At 38.8% G+C, this 10230-nt stretch overlaps 1 pseudogene; it reads left to right on the top strand.

Moving 5' to 3' along the window:
* Window positions 1-510: 510 nt before the first annotated feature.
* On the top strand, window positions 511-628 carry LOC126420313 (5S ribosomal RNA; annotated as a pseudogene).
* Window positions 629-10230: the final 9602 nt, after the last annotated feature.

The following is a 10230-nucleotide window of genomic DNA, read 5'->3' as shown; positions in this document are numbered from 1 at the left end:
TTGCCTACTTTGTTCGCACCAGCACTCCTGGAGTTTGTCTGCGAAAGCAAACATTTGGCCAGCGTATTTCCTCCTGCGTCACTCGTGCAGTTCTGCGCTGATGCAGTCATTCATGGCTGAGTCTTCTGCGATCTTTCTCTCACTACTTGCCAGAACCTCTTATCCGCAGATAAGTCTTCAGTTTGTTCCTCTTTATCACATGAGTGAGATACTTTTCAAGGACTAATGTTGTCTCATTGTCGACTGGTAATGCTGCAGCTCTAAACAGAGGGTTTCGTTGGCTGACAGCTGGCAAAAAGTGTTAACGTGCAAAATACTCTCTCTGTCGCACAGGATGGCTTGCTATTATCACCTAAAATTTATTGACGATGACGAAGAGAAAATGGTCGCACTGGCAGCGTAGATGGCAATGATATAAGCTTTTACGATGTGAAAGACCAGTAAGGTAAAGGTCTACAAGTCACTTCTTGCCAAAAAGAACTTAATTCGAGTAGACAGTATCTTATCAAAGCCAACAGCCTTGCCGCAGCGGTAACACCGGTTCCCGTCAGATCACCGAAGTTAAGCGCTGTCGGGCTGGGCTAGCACTTGGATGGGTGACCATCCGGTCTGCCGGGCGCTGTTGGCAAGCGGGGTGCACTCAGCCCTTGTGAGGCAAACTGAGGAGCTACTTGATTGAGAAGTAGCGGCTCCGGTCTCGGAAACTGACATACGGCCGGGAGAGCGGTGTGCTGACCACATGCCCCTCCATATCCGCACCCAGTGACGCATGTGGGGTGAGGATGACACGGCGGCCGGTCGGTACCGTTGGGCCTTCATCGCCTGTTCGGGAGGAGTTTAGTTTAGTTTTTAGTATCTTATCAAAATATCCGGACACATATTAGTAGGCAATACTATGGAGCGCCTACCCTTTGTCCTTAAGGCGACTTAACTCTACTGTCGACACTTTCACCCAGCTATCTGACTGTGCAGGCGGAATGGCAGCCCATTCTTCCTCAAGAGACTTAACCAGAGGAGGTACTGATGCTGAATACTCAGGTCTGGAGCGAAATCGACATTCTGACGCATCCGACAGGCGAGCCATTTGGGTTCAAGTCGGGTCTCTAGGCGGACCAATCGATTTTCAAAATATTACTGTGCACAAACCATGTAAGTAGGCTGTTTAGGTTTTTTTATTGGTAACGCCACCTCTGTATGAAAATCACTGGCTGTGCTGTGTGCAGTCTGTGGCTGCTTTGCATTGTTGTAATACTCGCCATTGTAGTGTTAGGCAGCTGGCTGTGAACAGCGCGTAGCGTTGCGCAGTTGGAGATGAGCCGCCAGCAGTGGTGGATGTGGGGAGAGAGATGGCTGAGATTTGTAATTTGTCATGAACTGCTATATTTATACATGATGATATCAAGGTAAATACATTGTTCGTTCTCTATTAATATCTTTTATTTGCTAACTATCCCTATCAGTAGTTAGTGCCTTCCATAGTTTGAATCTTTTATTTAGCTGGCAGTAGTGGCGCTCGCTGTATTGCAGTAGCTTGAGCAACGAAGATTTTTGTGAGGTAAGTGATTTGTGAAAGGTATAGTTTAATGTTAGTCAGGGCCATTCTTTTGTAGGGAATTTTGAAAGTCAGATTGCGTTGCGCTAACAAAATATTGTGTGTCAGGTTAAGCACAGTCGTGTATAAATTGTTCAAAGGGGACGTTTCATATGTCGACCCTTAGCCTAGGATACCTCACTGGAATCTTCTGATTTTTTTCTTGTAGTTTGTGTAATTAGTGTAGATTTTGTTTATTGCTAGCGCGTAATTATAGAGAGAATTTCCTTTGTAGTTGCAGTCTTTCATTGTTGTATAGTAAAACAGTTGTGGCATGCATGTAGATTTGCACCAAGTATTTCGCAGCTGCGCTTGCAATTAACTAGATATTATTTTCAGTGCTATGTTAATGTGTTCTCTTATTTTTGATCTTCAAATTGTGTTTTTCTGTGTTGTCGTGTGAAATACTGTGACAATAATGGCGTGTGAAAAACGTAATACTAGGCTCCAAAGTAAACTGAGAAATGACAGTGAAAATGAAAGCAGTGTGTTAGCGCCACCGAGTAACGAATTAACTGATGTTCAAAGTAGTAATTTGGTAATCGTGCATAGGGAAATGGAGCGGGCGGCAAACAATGGCACGGACAGTGAAACAATTAGTGAAGAGGGAAGCATTATCGACCGATCGGTCGGCAATAGCTCGCCTCAGGAAGCCGAAATGACACGACACGATCTCGCAAATACTGTAGATTCAGGTTTTGGATTCTCACCGTTTTCTCAAATGAGTCAAGACACATTTTCCGCTTGTCAAAATGTGAATGTTGCCGGTGCAACTTCACTCCCGAAAAGCACTGAGGAACATGTTTCAGACACCAGTGCATTGTTGTTACAATTAATGCAACAAATGGGACAAAAGCTTGAAAAGTTAGACACAATGGAACAACACCAGAGACAAACACAGCAACAGTTAGACACAGTGGAACAAAATCTCAAAAAGTTAGACACAGTGGAACAAAATCTCAAAAAGTTAGACACAGTGGAACAAAATCTCAAAAAGTTAGACACAGTGGAACAAAATCTTAAAAAGTTAGACTCATTGGAACAAACTCTTGAACAAACACGTGAAGACTTAACTACTGAGTTACATAACATTGAATCGAAATGTCAAAAAGTCTGTAATGACGTAAAAACACAAATTTGTGAGCATTTTCAACCTATTTTTTCGCGGCATGAAAATGCATTACGGAATCACGAAGCAGCCATAAAAGAACTGCAAACTATTGTTCATGAAAATCATGAGACCTTGCAAGCTAAATTTGACTCAGTTGCATCTACCGATTCGGTTACGCAACTTGCAAAAACTCAGGAAAACTTAAAGGACACAGTAGATACTCTGAAACTTGGTTCAGAAAAACACACTGAGGAAATAAGTACACTATCGGATAAAGTAGCCGAACTTTCAGATCAGTTCACTAACTTATCTACAAAGGTAGATGATGATCTGAATGACACAACACCTGTAGCCTTCACTGACACAGAAGAGTATGAACAAATTAGGAAATTCAAACAAAATCAGAATCAAATTAATACGCAACACCAAAGAGAAATCCGGGAAGTACAAGATCAGCTGACACAGGTAATACAAGAATTACGTATTTCAGAGGACACTCGCGCTCCAACACGGGAAGAGGGACTTAGAAATACGGAAAAGCCGCAAAATAATAACACAGGGCATTTCGGAAGTTATGAAAGAAATTGGCAATGTGCACCGAATTTTGAGATGGAACGGCCGACACGACCTAACAATGACCGATATGCGACTTGCCGACATGATGATTTTGACTATAAGCTGTTCATTACTACACGTAAATTCAAAACATTTAAGAATTCTGGCAACGACATTCATCCACAAGCATGGCTCCATCAATTCTCTCATTGTTTTCCTCCCAACTGGTCGTTGGAACACAGATTAGAATTTATGTGTGGCTACTTAGAGAATGAACCAGCTGTAAGAATGCGATCGGTAATTCACGATTGCCACAGTGAAGGAGAGTTTTACCATGCCTTCCTCTCAGCATATTGGTCTCAAGCTACACAAGACCGTGTAGAACATAGCATCATGATGATGAAACACTTTGAACAATCTGAATTTTCCAGTCTTGTCAAATATTTTGAAGACATGTTGCATAAGAATCAATATCTTTCAAACCCATACAGCCCCTCAGAACTCATCCGCATTTGCTTACTCAAATTGCCTGAACATTTACGACATATTATTTTAGCAGGACGTTGCAAAGATGACATTGAAGCATTTCAGGGTCTGTTACAAGAACTGGAAATTGACACTGACAATCGGGGAACGCGGAAACAGGAGCACAACAATTACAGGTCACATCTGTCACAATTCCACGATGAAAGAAATAATAACTGGACACAACAAGGCTATTCTCACAACACATATCGTGACCAAAACAGACACCACCCGTATGACAACCGTTGGCAGAGTAGTAATAATTACAGGGAAAGATCACCTCTCTGTGGTAATGACTATCACAGAGACAATCAGAGAAACAGACAATATGGGAACCAAAACAATTATTATCAAGGGAGACAGAATAACTTTAGACGCAACGGTCCAGCGCGCAGTTACGATTCAGGGAGAAATTCTCCACCACTTAACCGACAAGAAAGAAACTACAGGAACTATCGACATGACGACAGACGATGTGATCGTAACGACAGACCTGAATTGCATCAGAACTGGCGGGATTTAAACAGGGCAGGGCCCTCTCGTCACTGTGAATTTGTAGAAGTTAGGTCTCCAAATCCCAATAACGACGCTCGCCAACAAAGAGACAATAGGCAATGACTCACACCGCTGGCAGCCACAAAACGTTCTTATGACACTAACGACGCAGCTGCCGTAGCTAGTAATTACGTAAAAATGGAAGACATTAGGGACATCTTACTCCAAGAACACGACGTAAAACATAACAACATTGCATATCCTGTGATTCACATTACAGTAAATGACGTAAAATTTACGGCAGTACTTGACTCTGGCAGTCCCATTTCAGTAATCAGTGAAACAGCCTTTAGCAAATGCAACAAATCGAACGATTGCCCCACACTTCCGTTACGTAAGATTAAATTGCAAGGTGCAATCTTTGGAAAAAGTGTAGATGTACGCCAACAAACCAACCTAGAATTCTTTTGTCAAAGCCACAGCTTCTCTATGAACTTTCTTATTGTTCCATTATTGTCGACGGAAATTATACTGGGAGTAGACTTTTTAAATGAATACAAAGCAATCTTAAGCTTTCACGATGCTGAAATAAGTTTAGAAAAAGAAGGTAAGTCAGTAGCTTTGAAATTTGAAGATTGGCTCTCAAACCATGACGAGGAAATTAATCGGCTTTACCTTCTGTTAGACAACAGTTCGGAATTTTCGACGGAACTTGACACTAACAATCACTCTGCAAGTACTGACAGGGATGACATCGACGGCATATTTGAAATTAATGAGTTAATTCAGAATAAAATTCAAGCAATTGAGAATTGTAATGACACTGATAGGCAGGACCTTTTTGAAATTTTACAAGCACATTCCACAGTTTTTACTCACAAAACAGGAACAATCAAGGGATTTCAATACCAATTTCGTGTTCGTGAGCATACTAAATTTTGTGTTAGGCCATACGTAATTCCGGCGCATTATAGGGACCGTGTTAGAACAGAAATACAATCTATGCTTGACGAGGGCATTATTGAGCCTGCAGTAAGCTCATACAACAATCCGTTACATGTTGTTGAGAAGAAAAATGGATCGATCAGGCTTGTCTTAGATTCGAGACAAATCAATACGATCATTATTCCTGAAAGAGACAGGCCGCAAACGTTGGAAGAACTTCTTCAAAATTTTAATGGTGTAAAAGTGTTGTCTTCCATTGATCTCAGATCCAGCTTTTATCAGATCGAACTTCATCCAGAATGTAGAAAATACACAGCTTTCCTTTGTTTCGGCGTTTGTTATCAGTTTCGGAAACTTCCCTTTGGTTTGAACATTTCTTCGGCAGCATTCATTCGTGGGTCAAATTCCATATTACCTGAGTTCTTAAAACGTCACATCACCTTATATGTGGACGATATTCTGATAGCAGAAGCTTCATGGGAACAACATAATCGCATTCTCAACAGTTTGTTACATATTTTTGCAGAATCTGGAATTACAGTTAACTTGGAAAAGTCTGAATTCGGTAGGACAAAAGTGAAGTTTTTGGGACATATTATTTCTTCTGAAGGCATTCAGCCGGATCCTGAAAAGTTAGAAGCAATCAGAGCCATTCCAGTTCCATCTACAAAAAGACAAGTCCGCAATTTTCTAGGTCTCGTAAATTTTTACCGTCGTTTTCTGAATATGCAAATTCTTGTTACACCAAAACTTTGTTCTCTCACTGGAAAAAATACTATTTGGAACTGGGACGAACAAGCACAATTGGAATTCAATTCTTTGAAAGAAGCGTTACTTCACGCGCCAATCTTAGCTCATCCAGATCTGTCACAAGATTTCTGCCTTAGCACGGATTCTTCTAAAGTCGGTCTTGGTGCCCATTTATTTCAAGAAGCCATAGAAAATGACACTACCGTTCAGAAAACCATTGCTTTTGCTAGCCGAGTGCTAACAAAATCTGAAAAAAATTATTCCGTTACTGAATTAGAAGCTTTAGCTATCGTTTGGGCATTTAACAAATTCCGTTTCTTTCTTTCTGGTAAGCACGTAAAAGTATACAGTGATCATCGTGCATTACAATTTCTTATGTCCTCAAAATTAAATCATGACAGATTAAAACGTTGGGCATTGTTTCTGCAAGAATTCCGCTTCACAATAGTCTACATTCCCGGCAAGGAGAACATTGTTGCGGACGCACTGTCACGCGCACCGGCTGGGCTTGAGAAAAGTAACACAGAAGGCAACCTCGAGAAAAATTTCAGTATTCTTTACATTCAGAAAGTCGCCTTTGAAAACTTCATCACCACATCTTTAAAGGACATTGCTCATGAACAAGATAAAGATCCGATTTGGAAAGACATCAAGAGCAAATGGCATGAAAAGACACACACACAGATTCGGCATTATTATCTGGTTAGAAACAACATACTGTTCAAACGCTGCACTGTTGATGACAAGCTATGGGTACTTTGCATTCCTGACGATTTTGTTAATAAGCTCATTTGGTACATTCATTTCAGCTACGCACATTTTGGTCCACGAAAATGTTATCATATTCTTCGAACGACTTGTTATTTTAACAATATGGAAAAAAGAATTCGAAGAGTCTTGTCTATTTGTAAACTTTGTCAAAAGGCGAAACCATCTACTATCTCCCATAGTGCTCCGCTGTTTCCTATCATTCCTTCTAAATTAAAAGAATTTGCTGCTGTTGATCTCTTGGGACCACTTGTCAGAACATCTAATGGATTTTCGTACGTTCTAGTCGCTATTGAACTTACTTCAAAATTTGTTTCTTTCACACCGTTACGTAAAGCCACTGGACGGTCTGTATCCAACGCCTTTGTTAAAAATTTCTTACGTGAAGTTGGACACGTTAGTAAAGTCATTTCAGATAACGGACCGCAATTCAGATCTGCTGTTTGGTCACGCATGCTTCGCAACCATAAAATCAAACCTGTTTTTATTTCATTGTACTCACCACATTGTAACCCGTCTGAACGGATTATGAAAGAAATCAATAAGCTTTGCAGACTTTATTGTCACAGAAAGCATCGGCATTGGGACAGATATTTACACTTATTTCAAAATGTGCTGAATGAAATGCCTCATGATTCCACTGCTTTACCACCTACTCTTGTACTAAAGAATGAAGAACCACCGAACAGAATCAGAGAGCCTGTACCTTTCCCAAATACACGTAAACTTCGACACAAAGACATAATTGATTTGGCTCTTAAAAATATAAAATCTGCAGCAGACAAAAGGAGAAAACTACACGGTAAAGCAAATGCAAAGAAATTGTATATTGGTCAGAAAGTTCTCATTAAAGCTCATTCATTGTCACATAAGAAGAAACACTTGAGTCACAAATTCTTTCTAGTTTACAATGGACCTTACAGAATCCGACGTATACCACATGATAATTGTGTTGAAGTTGAAACTCTGCGTACTAGGAAGAGTAAAGGTTTACACCACATTTCACATGTAAAACCATTTATTGAGAGATAATCTGATTTTTAACTTTGTCTTTGCCATAAAACGTTTCACTTCACGTTACTAGTATGCTTAAGAAACTGTTAACATACAACAATGTTTGAAGTACAATATCCAGTCTAGAACCTAGGGAACATTTTAAACAGAAATTACGAATGCATTGTTATAGTGAACAGACGACACAGTATTGTATTTGTACATTCTTGCTTGTTTGTTGCACGATTACGTAACGACTATAAGGCTCACATACTTAGAACATTTACCAGTACTGCTAATGAGATTTTAAGGCAACATTTTGGTTGACCTGAAAATATATTCTGGATTTAAAGTACTTTCTGTGAGATACCAGATGACACAGTGTTAGTTTATGTGACAGTTACACGATTTTATCACGACGCTACTAATGAGTGACAATTTACAATGTTGCTTTTGCAGTGTTTCTGTTTTATATCCGCACAGTTTTTCTGAATTCTTCTGGAAAGCAAAACATGTTTTAGTAGTAAGCTACAATGTGAGGCCCTTTTCTTAGCACAACAATACTTTACAGTATAGTATTTTCTTGATCACAGTAATGTGCATAATAATTATGATATCTATACACAAAGCATTTCACTTTCGTTTCTGATGGGGTAAGTACATTGACTTCTGCAGAACTTAGCTTTCGGAGGACGATAATTACGACACTTCCACAGAATTATCTTACAGCAAGACGCACATTTAGCGCTACAGGACACGCATTTGAGTGATTAATTTTGTACTTAAAACATTTATTTTTAAAGATTTTTGAATTACAAAGAAAGTTTTCCATGATACATTTCATTCCATTGCTGTAATCTGTAACACCTGAGGGTATAATTACATTAATCCTCAGGGGGGTATACGCCTACTTTGTGTACCATGTGTTTGGCAAGCACAAGGAACCCTAGCTAATATGGTATTTGCTTATACAACTTTACACATCGGTACCATATTTCTCTAAAACATAGATTACACAGCGATCTGATCATTTAACTGAGAGATAAACATGTTTTTTACTACGTCAGTGACACATGTTTACGTAATTACACCGTTGGATAACTTCACACTTACGAAATTGTATTTTGTCTGTACTGTGTGAACTCTTCATATTTTTTTCGGAATCATTGTGATACTATGAGAGCTTTGAATGATGTATTTTGTATGGATTCATGATTTTTAAAGTACATTTGTGGCAGATGACACTTTTGACATGAGCAGAGAATTTTTTTTAATTATTGGAGGAAGCTACGACGATTTTGAGATTTGACTGAGGTGTTATGATGTTATTATTACGACGACGATGTGTATTATGTTGTTGAGGAATGTTTATTATGCTACGTATTTCTTATGATGAAATACTGAAGAAGTGTCGACGAATAAGGTAAGGAATAATGAGTAGTGTTTAGGGACTCTGATTTGTGGAAAAGGTTGTTGGAAACCAAGAATCGTACTTTAAGAGTTATGAAATGTGTGTGTATATGCGTGAATGTATTACAATGCAGACGAAAATTTTTTGGACACTGTTATATCAATAGCATTTTGTTTCTACAGATTTGTAACGCAAATTCTTGACCTGTGAAATGTTTTTATGTGAGACTGTCACTGTAGCGGAAACTGCTGTCGTAAATATTTCCGTAAGAAAGTTAAGTGACCACCTGCACGTAATGCGTCGCGGGCACCCACCTGGGCGACAGCCGCCCGAAAAAAAGCCATTAGCCTTCAGCGGCACAGGTAGAAAAAAAAAAAAGGGGAGGCCATTATAATGACAAGTGTCTTTCTACGAGAGTTGAGAGCTACTAACTTATGAAATGTCACATGACTACTGAATGATAGTTTTATGCTTTGCTTTTCATAGTTGCTTATTTCATTTGATATCTGTTTTCCAGCTGTGTTACAGCATTAGTTTTATAAAATAAACTTAGATGCATTTGCTAATGTGAACACTTTCTGTCAACAGATCTATTAAATAATTATTTTATGATCCACATTCTTTAAAAAAGGAGCACTTGGAAAGGAAAGAACAATAAGAAGGAACTAGTAACAGTAACACATAATTTTCTTTTCAAGTACATGGTAATATTTATTTTTACAATCAGTTGTTGTGGTGCACCACTTTAATTACATAGATATTAAGATGTGAATATACATTTCCCTTATCTGCATTGTTGTTTTTACTGTAATATCTTTTCTGCTTGAGCTTTGTCATGTATAGATATAAGTTTTATATTTTTTTATATTTGCTGCTGCTGTTTGCCAGGCATAGTGCTACTGAACTTTAATTTGTGTTACTCTGCTAAGCCAATTTTACTACTCATTGATTTTTCATGTTGCTGCACATTGGCTCATATTAGTTGTAATTTTGCATTTTATCTGTTAATTTAGATTTACTGTAGCTTGCTTTGCAATTTTCCAATTTTTTGGTAATTGCTGTTTATATTAATTGTTTTATGTGCTG

This window comes from Schistocerca serialis, chromosome 9 (genome assembly GCF_023864345.2).
Source record: "Schistocerca serialis cubense isolate TAMUIC-IGC-003099 chromosome 9, iqSchSeri2.2, whole genome shotgun sequence".
Lineage (NCBI taxonomy): Eukaryota > Metazoa > Arthropoda > Insecta > Orthoptera > Acrididae > Schistocerca > Schistocerca serialis.
This window is presented reverse-complemented; position numbering and strand designations above follow the sequence as displayed.